This window comes from Leptonychotes weddellii, chromosome 10 (assembly GCF_054177405.1).
Source record: "Leptonychotes weddellii isolate Sample4059 chromosome 10, ASM5417740v2, whole genome shotgun sequence".
Lineage (NCBI taxonomy): Eukaryota > Metazoa > Chordata > Mammalia > Carnivora > Phocidae > Leptonychotes > Leptonychotes weddellii.
Window position 1 is genome coordinate 62,324,789 of NC_138378.1, and position 12,390 is coordinate 62,337,178.

The 12,390-nt window shown below is 42.7% G+C and overlaps 1 long non-coding RNA gene across 1 annotated transcript; it reads right to left on the bottom strand.

Annotated features, from left to right (window-relative positions):
* Nucleotides 1-2,555: 2,555 nt before the first annotated feature.
* On the bottom strand, nt 2,556-11,695 carry LOC145723704 (uncharacterized). Its single transcript, XR_014148962.1, has 3 exons — nt 11,485-11,695; nt 10,446-10,584; nt 2,556-3,540 (listed from the first exon to the last, which is right to left on the bottom strand). It is a non-coding gene; the product is annotated as an uncharacterized LOC145723704 (long non-coding RNA).
* Between the last annotated feature and the right edge of the window lie 695 nt (nt 11,696-12,390).

Genomic DNA, 12,390 nt, shown 5'->3' on the forward strand with positions numbered 1-12,390 from the left:
CGTTAAGCGACTGCCTTCAGCTCAGGTCATGATCCTAGAGTCCCGGGATCAAGTCCCACATCGGGCTCCCTGCTCAGAGGGGAGTCTGCTTCTCCCTCTGATCCTCCCCCCTCTCATGTGCTCTCTCTCTCTCATTCTCTCTCTCAAATAAATAAATAAAATCTTTAATAATAAATAAATAAATAAAAGTAAGTAATAATGCATTATCATACTTTTTGTTTTTAAATTGAAAAATGCTCTGTAGTTACTAGTCAATCCTCAGAATATTCCTCAGAGGCTGAGTCAATTTATTATTTCTATTTTATTTGAGAAGACGAAGATGATCAGGTACAAAAAAAGTCACACAGAATAAAGACAAATATTGGTCCTCAAGAATGCCTTCTCCCAATCCTAACCAAATTTATTACTTTTAACCAAAAATATGAGTCTCTACAGAGTTTGTGAAATGCCCTGTGATAGCCCTTCACTATGACACTACCAAATGAGTGTTCATTCTGAACCAGGAAAAGGATATGGAATATTAAAAATAATATTGGTTTTCCTCAAATTTGTATGGAACCACAAAAGACCCCAAAGAGCCAAAGCAATCCTGAGGAAAAAGAATAAAACTAGAAGTATAGCATTTCCTGATTTCAAACTATACTACAAAGCTACAGTGATAAAAACAGTATGGTACTGGGATGTCTGGGTGGCTCAGTTGGTTAAGTGTCTTCTCAGGTCATGATTCCAGGGTCCTGGAATCGAATCTCACATTGGGCTCCTTGCTCAGTGGAGAGCCTGTTTCTCCCTCTGCCTGCCACTCCCCCTGCTCATGCTCTCTCTTTCTCTCTGATAAATAAATAAATAAAACCTTAAAAAAAAAAAAACAGTATGGTACTAGCATAAAATAGACATACAGACTAGTGGAATAGAATAGAGAGCCTAGAATTAAAACCCTGCATATACAGTCAACTAATATTCAACAAGGGAGCCAAGAACATCCAACAGGCAAAGGCTAGTCTCTTCAACAAATAGTGCTGGCAAAACCAGATAAACACATGCTGAACAATAAAATTGGACCCCACCTTATGCCACTCACAAAAATTAATTCGAAATGGATCAAAGACTTAAACATAAGACATGATACCATAAAACTTCAGAAGAAAAGGTAAGGAAGAAGCTTCTCAATATTGATCTTGACAACAATTTTCTGGATATGACACCAAAAGAAAAAATCAGCAAATGGGACTATATCAAACTTAAAAGCTTCTGCACAGGAAAAGAAACAATTAGCAAAATGAAAAGGAAATCCACAGAATGGGAAAAAATTTTTGCAAACCATAAATTGGATAAGAGGTTAAGCTACAAAATATATAAAGAACACACACAACTCAATAACAAAAAGAAAAACAAACAATATGATTCCAAATTAGGCAGAAGAATTAAGTAAACATTTTTCCAAAGAAGATATCCAAATGGCCAATAGATACATGAAAAGATGCCCAATATCAGTAATCGTCAGAGAATGCAAATCAAAACCACAGTGGGATATCACCTTCTATCTGTTAGAATGGGAATCATCAAGAAGACAAGAGATAAGTGTTGGTGAAGATGTAGAGAAAAGAGGACACTTGTACACTGTTGGTGGGAATGTAAATTGGTCCAACCACTATGGAAAACAATATGGAGGTCCCTCAAAAAATTAAACTAGAACTACCCTATGACCTAGCAATTCCATTTCCTGATATAAAACCAAAGAAAATGAAAACAGACTATCAAAGAGGAATACACACTCCTATGTTTACTGAAGCATTAAGTACAACAGCCAAGATATGGAAACAACCTTAGTGCCCCTTGACAGATGAATGGATAAGGAAGATGTGGTATGTATATAATGAAGTATTACTGAGCCATAACAAAGAAGGACAACCTGCCATTTGCAACAACATGGAAAGATTGAGCACATTATGCTAAGTGAAATAAGTGAGACAGAGAAAGACAAGTACAGTACACTTATATGTGCAATCTAAACAAGCCAAATTTGCAAGAACAGAGAGTCAAATGGTGGTCATCAGGGGATAGGACAGATGCTATTTAAGAGTACAAACTTGTAATGAGTGGTAAATAAAACCTAGAGATCTATGCACAATATAGTGAATATAGACAACAATATTCTAATTATCAAACTTGCTAAGAAACTACAACTTAATTATTCCAGCCACTAAAAAAGGATAATCATATAACATGATAGAGGTGCTAATTATCGCTACATTGGCAATCATACTGCCATGTACATATGTATCCCATGAACATGTTGTACACCTTACATTTACACAATGTGTCGAATATATTTCAATTTTTTAATTTAAAATTTTTTAATTAAAAGTTCAAAATTTTTCTTTTTTTTAAGATTTTTTATTTATTTATTTGAGAGAGAGAGCACAAGCAGGGGGAGCAGCAGAGGGAGAGGGAGAAGCAGGCTCCACACTGAGCAGGGAGCCCAATGTGGGGCTCGATCCCAGGACCTTGAGATCATGACCTGAGCCGAAGGCAGATGCTTAACAGACTGAGCCACCCAGGCGCCCCAAAAGTTCAAAATTTTTCTTAAATAGGATGGATTTTGTTCTTTTCTGGTCCCCAAGTTATTCCTGTATATGGAGCACAACATCACTATTTTCCCTAATGCAGTACTTGAAATGTGAATGTCCTGGAGAGCAAAATTTTACCTCTTGGCAATAATTCAATTGGACTAGATACTTAATTAGAATTTCTTCCAGAACGCATAGGTCCCTTGCTATTAGAAAATACTTTCTAACTAAAGTCTGTACTTCCCATCGAAGAGAATGATAGCCAAAAATTTCCACAGATACCACAGTCATATTTGTTTTCTTTCAAGAACCATAGTTTCAACTGAGCACATTCTTAGAAGTATTGTCATGATTGGTAGACACTAGGAAACACAGGTGTAACACAACTCATCCTATAATTAAGTTCAGCATAAGGAGAATGGATCTTAGAGCTCAGGCAAAGTGGTCTGGTTCCTGTGACCTAATGATTCTATCATAAAGCAGTTTTACCTAAAAGGCGTAAGACTGGCTCTGCTGTGAGACTTATCAGGAAATGGCTCAACTTGGGTGGCTCAGTCAGTTAAAGTGTCTGCCTTCAGCTCGGTTGGTTAAGCCTCTGCCTTCAGCTCAGGTCATGATCTTGGGGTCCTGGGATCTAGCCCTGCATCCGGCTCCTTGTTCAGCAGGGAGCCTGTTTCTCACTCTCCCTCTGCCTGCCACTCCCTCTCCTAGTGTGCTCTCTCTCTCCCTCTCTCTCTTTCTGTCAAGTAAACAAATAAATAAAATCTGGGGGGAAAAAAAGGAAATGGCTCATCTCCACAATTCCCTAAGCAGTGTCCTCACTCACTCACCATGGGTCCTGGCTTTCACCACTTCTCGTGGACTAGGAATCCTACCTCGTCTGAGATGACCTTGTGTTTCTTGAAAGGAGCTCAGCTGGCCAGATAGATCCCCATACTTCTTCTGAATCCTTATCCAATTCCTGATTTCCATTCTAGGTAGGAAACAGAAGAATTGTTCACCTTTGTTAGTGAAAGAAATCAGGCTACTTGCTGATCTTCTTGCTTCAGAAGTCCAAAAAAGCATGCTGGACTTGAACACACAAGTCCAACCCTGGAAATAAAACCCCAAACCCAAGAATTGCTCAGAACCATTTGTTTTTAACTTGCTTTTAATTAAGTTCCGTCCAAATTTAGGGAAGCACATCAGTGTAGCTATTGTAGTCCAGGACTCCCTGATGGTCTGATCTGACAGGCATCCATCCTGTTTGGGGAGAGCAGTTCATCCTGGATTGCTGGGGACTTTGCTAGACTTCCCAACCACTGAAAGTCCCACATTCCCCAAACTCCCTCAGCCCTGGGAAAACTGGCATAGTCACATCATTTTAACAGCCAACAGTCCAGAATCTTCTGGAAACTTTCTTAAGATCTAACAAATCTTATTTAGAGCAATCACCTGTTAGTATCTTTCCTATGAGTTCTCAGCAAATTTCTAAGTGATGGGGATCAACAGGTATATTCATTTCCTAGGGCTGCCATAGCAAATGACCACAGATTGGGTGGATTAAAGCAAACAGAAAGGTACTCTCTCATAGTTCTGGAGGCCAGAGTTTGAAATGAAGGTGTCAGTAGGGTCACTTCCTTTCCAAAGACTCTAGGGTATAATTCCTTGTCTCTTCTGCCTTCTGGTATGGCCAGCAATCCTTGACGTCCCCGGGCACACAGCAGCATAACTCCAGTGGCTGCATCTGTCTGCACAGGGCCGTCTTCTTGGTGTGGCTATGTCTTTCTGTGTCTCTCCTCGCCTCATAAAGACACCAGTCATGTTGGATTTCGGGCCCATGCTGATCCAGTAAGATCTCATTCTAACTGATTACACCAGTAAAGACCCTATTTCCAAAAAGATCACATTCACAAATACCAGGGGTTAGGACTTCAGCATATCTCTTTAAGGAACACAATTTAACCCATAAGAGTGGGTCAAACCCGCCTTCATGATTCCAGTGATTCTCAACTCTGAACACACATGAGAATCATTGGGGGGGGTGTTAAAAAAGAAAAAAGGGGGCACCTGGGTGGCTCAGTTTGGTAAGCATCTGACTCTTGATTTCAGCTCAGGTCATGATCTTAGGGTCGTGAGATCGAACCCCATGCTGAGCTATGCAATGGGCATGGAGCCTGCTTAAGATTTTCTTTCTCCCCCTCTCCCTCTGCCCTTTCCCACCCCACCTCTCTTAGAAGAAGAAGAAGAAGAAGAAGAAGAAGAAGAAGAAGAAGAAGAAGAAGAAGAAGAAGAAGAAGAAGAAGAAGAAGAGGAAGAAGAAGAAGAAGAAGAAGAAGAAGAAGAAGAAGAAAGAAGAAGAAGGAGGAGGAGGAAGAGGAAGAGAAGAAAAGAGGAAAGAAAACAATGCCCCTTCCATTCTCTCCACCACAGTAAATTAAATTCAAATATCTGGAGGAAGCCTGGGCATCCCCAGGTCATTCCCATATGTGGCCTGTGGCAATGGCGCTTCACACCCTTAGGGAATGGTATATGTGGCTAAACACAAGAACTACTCAAAATGACTTTAGCTATGATTTCTTTTCTCCAAAATATGGCCCCTCCAAACCAGCCTAATTTCAAGAGGTAACTCAAACTTGTGGTTCTCTCCATAGATTTTGAATTGACAGTAAAAATGCATATTTCAATAACAGTGAGAAAGCTCTCAACAATTTATTTCACCCAAAAGAAACAGTATCTGGCAATTCAATCTCTAAAGTCAACATTTCTTTAATATAAAGTTAATTTTGATATATATTTGACTGTTTTTACTGACCTGAAACTTGTCTTACAGCCAAAGATTTTCATGCTGTTCATTCCAGGAATACTAATAAATATTCCAAACTGGAGAAAACTGTGACCTTTTCAAGATGAGTATCAACTAAGAATATGAAATTTTTCACAAAGTATTTGGAGGGAAAAAATTCTTGGTTCAGATACATGGGCTTTTTTCTCCCGTGCTTTCTCATTGCTCTGTGCTTCTCTCTCAGCTTAACCTGGAGTTAGTAAGAGATTTCTTGCTATTTGCCTCCCCACTCTCAACATCAGGTTTTGCTCTTTTTTTAATTTATATTTTTCCAGAAACAGCATTTTCTGAGGAATATTCATGCTGAGACAACCGGCAGTGGGCCTCTGAGATCCTACCGCACACTAGATGAGCCAAGCGGATCACACTGGAAAGAACCGAGGTGGTCCTTAGAGCAAGGCAGAGAGCTCCTCTATCCCCCCGCTAACCTTCCTGCCTCCCCTGGGGCTCTGAGCATCCTCACGCCCACAGCGCATTCATCATACGGCACTTTTCTTTCCTGCCAGGTCTGTAAGGGGAAAGATTCACTTCTCCTTCCCAAGGTGTCAACCTTCATTGTTATTGATGCCCACAAGCCTGCAATTACTTGATAAAGCTAATGGGTAGAAGCACTTAAAGGGCTACGCTTTCTGGTTCCATTGTCATCTCCACGTAAAACAAACCAGATCCAACACAGACTGACAGGCTTTAAGCCTATTATTATTTGGGGCTTATTTAAATCGCGGGTTTGATTAAGTTTCTAATTTAGCCATTGCACTTAGCACGTACTCCTTTTCTTTAAAACTAACTCCAAGAGAGACATTTACAAAATTCCTATCTCTGAGCTGTCAGAGGAGAAAAATGTCAAGTGGCCTGGGTGGCCAGAGGGAAGGGTTGAAAGTATACTTAGAAGAGTAAACTTAAATACAAATGGAATTTCCCAACTACTTTTTACCGCTTTGTCAACAGATACAGTGTAGGTATTCATCCTTGTTTTAACTCCCCTATTAATCCTGCCATAGCACTGGAAAAAGAGTGGGGTGAAAAGCAGTCTCCCTATCACCCCTCCTCCCTTTCTTATCCTGGCCAGATCAGATAACCCTTAACAAAGCATGAAGCTATTACATTAAATTTTAATGTTTCGGTCCAGGAGCAAGAATGCCACTTCAGATGTCCTCCTTTGAAAAGAGTAGTTATCACCCGAGAGGTCAGCAACATCCCTCTGAGACAGGTTAGTTTTGTTTTAGACCGCTCGACATGGGCACTGTGTTAGCATGAGCACTAACTAACGTCACACTTAGACAAATACTTTATTGCTGCAAACATGAAAGCAGCTTGCAAGAAAATTAAATCTAACATACGTGGGGTATGTCATGAATCTGTTTATTCATCTATTCAAATGATAGTTACGGAGCAATGACCCAGGGCCAAACTCTGTCCTGAGTACTAGGAATGCAGAGACAGTCTCAGGGATGAGCTGGGATGACGGGCATGCAACCAGTAAGTTACAAGACGCTCTGAGAAGTTCTGCAAGAAAACTGGTGTCATTGCCCCAGCACGCCACCTACACAGCGTAGGGGTGACCTCACATAGGACCCTAGCGTATAATACAGAAAAATTAGCCAGGCAGAGCAAAAATGGCTGCCTGGGCGAGTATCACTCCGTACTGAAACCAGACTTGGCGAAGGGCTCAGGAAGACCACGGGGAGGGGAGAGCATGGACAGGGCACAGATTCAGGACAAGGGGCACACAGAGTCGTTGGCAAAACTCTCTGCCACTTCTCGGTTATGCCTGGGAAGACAGGCCCACCTTTAGAAGCAGACTGCTCCCCAACACAGAGACTCAGTTAAAAGAGACCAGGCCAGGGGGCGCCTGGGTGACTCAGTCGGTTAAGTGGTTAGGCGTCTACCTTCAGTTCGGGTCATGGGGGAGCTTCATGCTCCCTGCTCAGCGGGGAGTCTGCTTCTCTCTCCCTCTGCCCCTCCCCACCCCTCGTACTCTCTCTCTCTCTCTTTCTCAAATAAATAAATAAAATCTTTCTGGGGGCGCCTGGGTGGCTCAGTTGGTTGAGCAACTGCCTTCGGCTCAGGTCATGATCCTGGAGTCCCTGGATCGAGTCCCGCATCGGGCTCCCTGCTCAGCGGGGGGTCTGCTTCTCCCTCTGACCCTCCCCCCTCTCATGCTCTCTCTCTCTCATTCTCCCTCTCAAATAAATAAATAAAATCTTTAAAAAAAAAAATCTTTCTGAATATTTTAAAATAAAATAAAATAAACCAGACTACATGAATCTCCCGGTTGGGGTGCAGGGGGGAGACTCCAGTCAAACACTACATGCAAATCAAGCTAGAATCTGGCATAATTTCCCCAAAACATGTGGCCAGAGGAGAACAAATGCAACTGTCCCCATGTCATTTGGGACTGACTGTTCCATGACTCTAACTCTCCAGACTCCCACTTCAGTAGGGAGAGTGCTTGGACATCAGCAGCAGAAAAGCCAACTTTTTGGAGGCTCAAACAAAGGGATTTATTTGCCTTCCGTTACAGGGAGTCCAGGTAGGCAGCCCAGGGTGGATGCAGCACCTCCACAATGCTGAAGGGGATGCTGGATCTTTCTGTGTTCTAGGCTTCTTGACTTCCATCTTCATGCCTATCCCTTCGTGGTTGCCAGCAAGAGGCTCCCCACCCATCCCTGGCCTCGAGTTCACATTCAAGATGAGAAGTAGTCCACAGAGATGAGAGAGAATAAAGCAGTGTCTCAAAAACAAGCAGAGACCAAAGGGGATGTCCTCAGCACAGACACTCAGCATCCCAGACTCCCAAATATGCAGCAACTAAATTCCTAGCCACACTTCCCTGACAACACCCAGTGTCCCACAATAAATGTGTTTCCTTCTCTTTTGTCTTGTTTATACTAGATCAAGCTCATTTCTCTTACTTGCAAAATTAAAAAAGAAAAAGTCCAGTCTAATGCATTTATGAGGACAGGTTCACCTGTTAAAGCAGAGATACCTCAGAGGTTACATGCCTTTCAACTTCATGTTGGAGGCCCACTGCCAAGTATTTATACGTAAATCTACGTACTGATGGCTTACACAGTAATACCAGGAATGGCAGCAGCTATTTATTGAGCACATGCTGCACTGCAGGCTCTGTTTGGGGCATTTTACATTCATTCTTGTCATCCTCACTCAGTCCTGACAAGTAAATGGTCCTAGTACATAAAGACATTGACCATCAGAGAAGTAACTTTCCTGGGACTGTACAGCTAGTAATGATCCAGAACTGGACCAGTCTGACTCCAGAGCTCAGTCTACTCGCCTAAGTTTCTTTCCAGGTGTGATCTGAGAGCCATCTGTATTAAATTCACATGGGGTATTGCTAAAATTTCCAGTTCCTGAGTCCTTTCTCAGACAGACTGAATTAGACTCTCTGGGGTTGCGACTAAAGGTTACAGGTCAGGAATTTGCAGTTTAAACAAGTTGCTTGGGTAATTCTTCCCCAGGCTGTTGGTTGGAAACCTCAGGAGCTTCCTGGGTGAAATCTGAAACTAGCCCATGTCCACAGAAGGTAAAGCTGGGCAGGTGGAGGGGGGGCGGGTGTTAATGAGCAAGGGAACTTACTAACGAGGCTTGTCTTGGCGGCTGCAAGATGAGTGGATCTCTGCACCTGTCCACCAGAATCATGAGAGTTTATACCAAGTCCTTAATGAGGCTCAGGGACATGTACCATCCAGATGGTTTCGATACCACCTTACTCTCTCAAGGCTGGGTCCTTGAAATGGCTCCAGCTGTGAGAATGGTAGGTGGAACGAACAACCCAAGGACAGGGGAGGGGGTGAGGAGCCGACCATTGCCCAGGTCTGAGTCACAGGTCAACTGGAGGTCATGTCCTCTGATGACCTCCACCAACACATGCTAAAGCCTGAAAGGCACAGCCTCTCAGAGGCTCTCCTGGGGTTAGTGTCTGCCCGCATTTTTCACTGGTCAGTAGTATCATAAGGACAAATAAAAATTAAAAATAAGGAGCTTAATTCTCCCTGTGGAAATAATAGAGGAGACTTCTCCCACCTCCTTTTTCTTTATTTGCTTTAGAAAACTTAAAATTGTAAGTACTTTCTCCTCTCTTTGAAATGTGCAAAATTGGGGCACCTGGGTGGCTCAGTCATTAAGCATCTGCCTTCTGGCTCAGGTCATGATCCCAGGATCCTGGGATCGAGCCCCGCATCGGGCTCCCTGCTCGGCGGGAGGCCTGCTTCTCCCTCTCCCACTCCCCCTGCTTGTGTTCCCTCTCTCGCTGTGTCTCTCTGTCAAATAAATAAATAAAATCTTTAAAAAAAAAAAAAAGAAATGTGCAAAATCCTTTTGAAAACCAGATACGCCTCTTGTCAGCTTTGGGACTCAGGAATGTCTTCCTCCCGGACTTGGGAGCCATCTCTTTGAAAGGTAACTATCTAGGGAAATAGCACCCCATCCCCTAGTTTCTGTGGGAAGGTAGGAGCCTAACTTCCCTGGGTGCCTTGTTCCAGTTTTCAAAACTACTTCCTGTCATAAAGATAAGAGGTTTGTTTTCCACAGAATAAAGCCAAAAGCTAACACAGATGGTCACCCCAATCACCAGGTAAAGTTAGGAGGAACTATGTGTGACAGATGGCACCATCAGGTCCTCCTACTTGAGGACTAGTTATTGTTCATCTTGAAACATGTATATGTTGGGTTGTATCTGCTTAGCCAAATCAAGGAGTTAGATTCCTTTCTGTCTCCGAAGTCTCTTAACAACCACCAGTGATGTGTATCACATTCTAAGTCAATGCTTATTTGCTAATAAAACTCTTCCCTTTCTCTACTAGTTTTGTGGAGAGGATTTCTGGGTTGGGAGATAATTTGGTTTTTAATTTTATTTCCCCAACAGTAGCAACATTCCTACTTTGCAAGATGAACTTTGAAAAGAAAAATTTTTTAATTCCTCCTAAATCAGCTTGGTAGAAAAGACCCCTGAGAAAATGGTATTATTCATGGCCACATCAGGCAGAGCGATAACAAGCTAAAGCAGAAGAGGCGTGTATCACAGGCCTCACCTCGCATTTGCCGCGTGTCCGCCTTCCATTGTAGAGAAATCCTCCCCCAAAGAGCCGCCTCAATGTCTTCATCTGTGAACTGGGATGCCGTAACAACAAAACCACACGGCAGCTAAAGACACTTCCGCACAGAAGCTCCCTGAGAAAGTGATTATCCACAAAAAGGTCAAGTTAAAATGATTCTGGAAACCACACTTGCAAAAGCTCATTTCAGGAAATAACATACAATAGAAATGAGATAATCCAGTCTAGAAAGGTTAAAACTGACAATTTCCACCCACAACATCCTCTCCCGCAAAGCCCCCGGGGCAGACTTTCCCGTGAAACCTGAAGAGGCCTGCCCTCCCAGCATCAGCTCAGAGGGCAGGTCAGGGCTGGTAAACCCACCCCACAGGGGACTGAAGGCAAGCTGAATCACAAGACACAAAGGTTCCCCGGGGCAAAGAAGTCAGTTCCCTTGGGGATGGAAATGCTTATTTCTTCTGGAATTACAGAAAGATTTCTTCCTTCTGCCATTTTAGGGTTTTCATCTGCCAGGCAGATAAAGGAAAAGTTGGCTGAAGGAACGGAAAGACAGGAATGCCAAGAAGAAACTGGGGTTTTTTTTGTTTGGGATTTCATTTTTGTTGTTTTTTTATCGTTCAGTCATTTTGTTTCAATTATTTCCCTCACATTAAATGAAAAACTCTTAAACCTGAAAGCATATGAGGAAGGAAGGAAGGAAACAGCACCAACTTCATTTTTCATTTAAAATTACCTGTAGCCAAAGCAATGCATGAATTCCATGTTTCTTAATGCTTTCTATTAAATGTATAAAAGACATAACAATAATCAAAAACTTCTTTCTAGAAATCCTGAGTTTGCATTTTCACTCACTGGCGAATCAGGTAAAGCATAAATGCTGAAGGAAAACTTCCTCTATGATGTTAAACTTGGGAACGGATGGCTTGCCTGGGGAATTCTCCCAAATCCTTCCCTCATTTCTAATTTAACTGTAGGGTCTGGGTCTTTGTCACTGAGTATAAGGCTGACAGCTCACCTTAGATTTCAATTTAGATGAATGTGCTTCTGTCCTGAGAAGTGTCCAGCTCCAGCCTCATGTACTGTTCCTTCACACTCTAAAGAGAGCAGCAAAATCAAACTGTCCATCCCCCTCTCAGGACGTCAATAATGGGGCCACTTGGACGTTTGGAATCTAATTGCAAACTTCAGTCAGACGCCAATAAAATTCTTTATCCACTAGATAGAGAAATAAAGGACTTGTTACATACAACTCCTTTGGCTGAGTTCACTATGGCTGCCCCCATTACCTGGAGTGAGAAATTACACATGAGAGGGGTCAAGATTAGCAATCCTGCCTGGGTCGTGAGAAGGCTTTTCTTCATACCGAATGCACGGCCCACCTCCATTCCAGGAAGGTAATGCAAACACTAAGTCAAGTTAAACCGCTGACTGTCACACATCAGCTCTTGTGTACACTAATGCAAGTGTGGTCCCGGTGAAGGGATGGCTGCTTGGAAGGGCGTGGGGACAAATTGTCTTCAGTATTCCCTATCTATCCTACCCCCACCTCCCCGCGACTACCTCCAGGATCCACTCCCCAAAACAGGTCTCCAAACCAACTGGTTATTGATATGGTGTGGAGGGCATTCTAGGACAAGACACAGGACATAAGACAAGGCTGAAATAACAAGCCCATGTGTAGACAGTCTAGTTATCTGCCACAAATGATAAAAAACTTTCCTCTCTGCTGGGTAGAGCTGTGACACTAACTTTAAATTCTTTCATCATGCATTATCTCTGGATCTCTAATGTTCAGGGCTTGGAGATTTGTTTTGCTTTCCATTTGAAATACAAAGAGGCTCTGTTGGCTGAAAGAGTCATCTACTACTGACATCCCATTTTCCCTTCTATTATCAGCCTCAAAAGGTGTGCATGGTTGTGA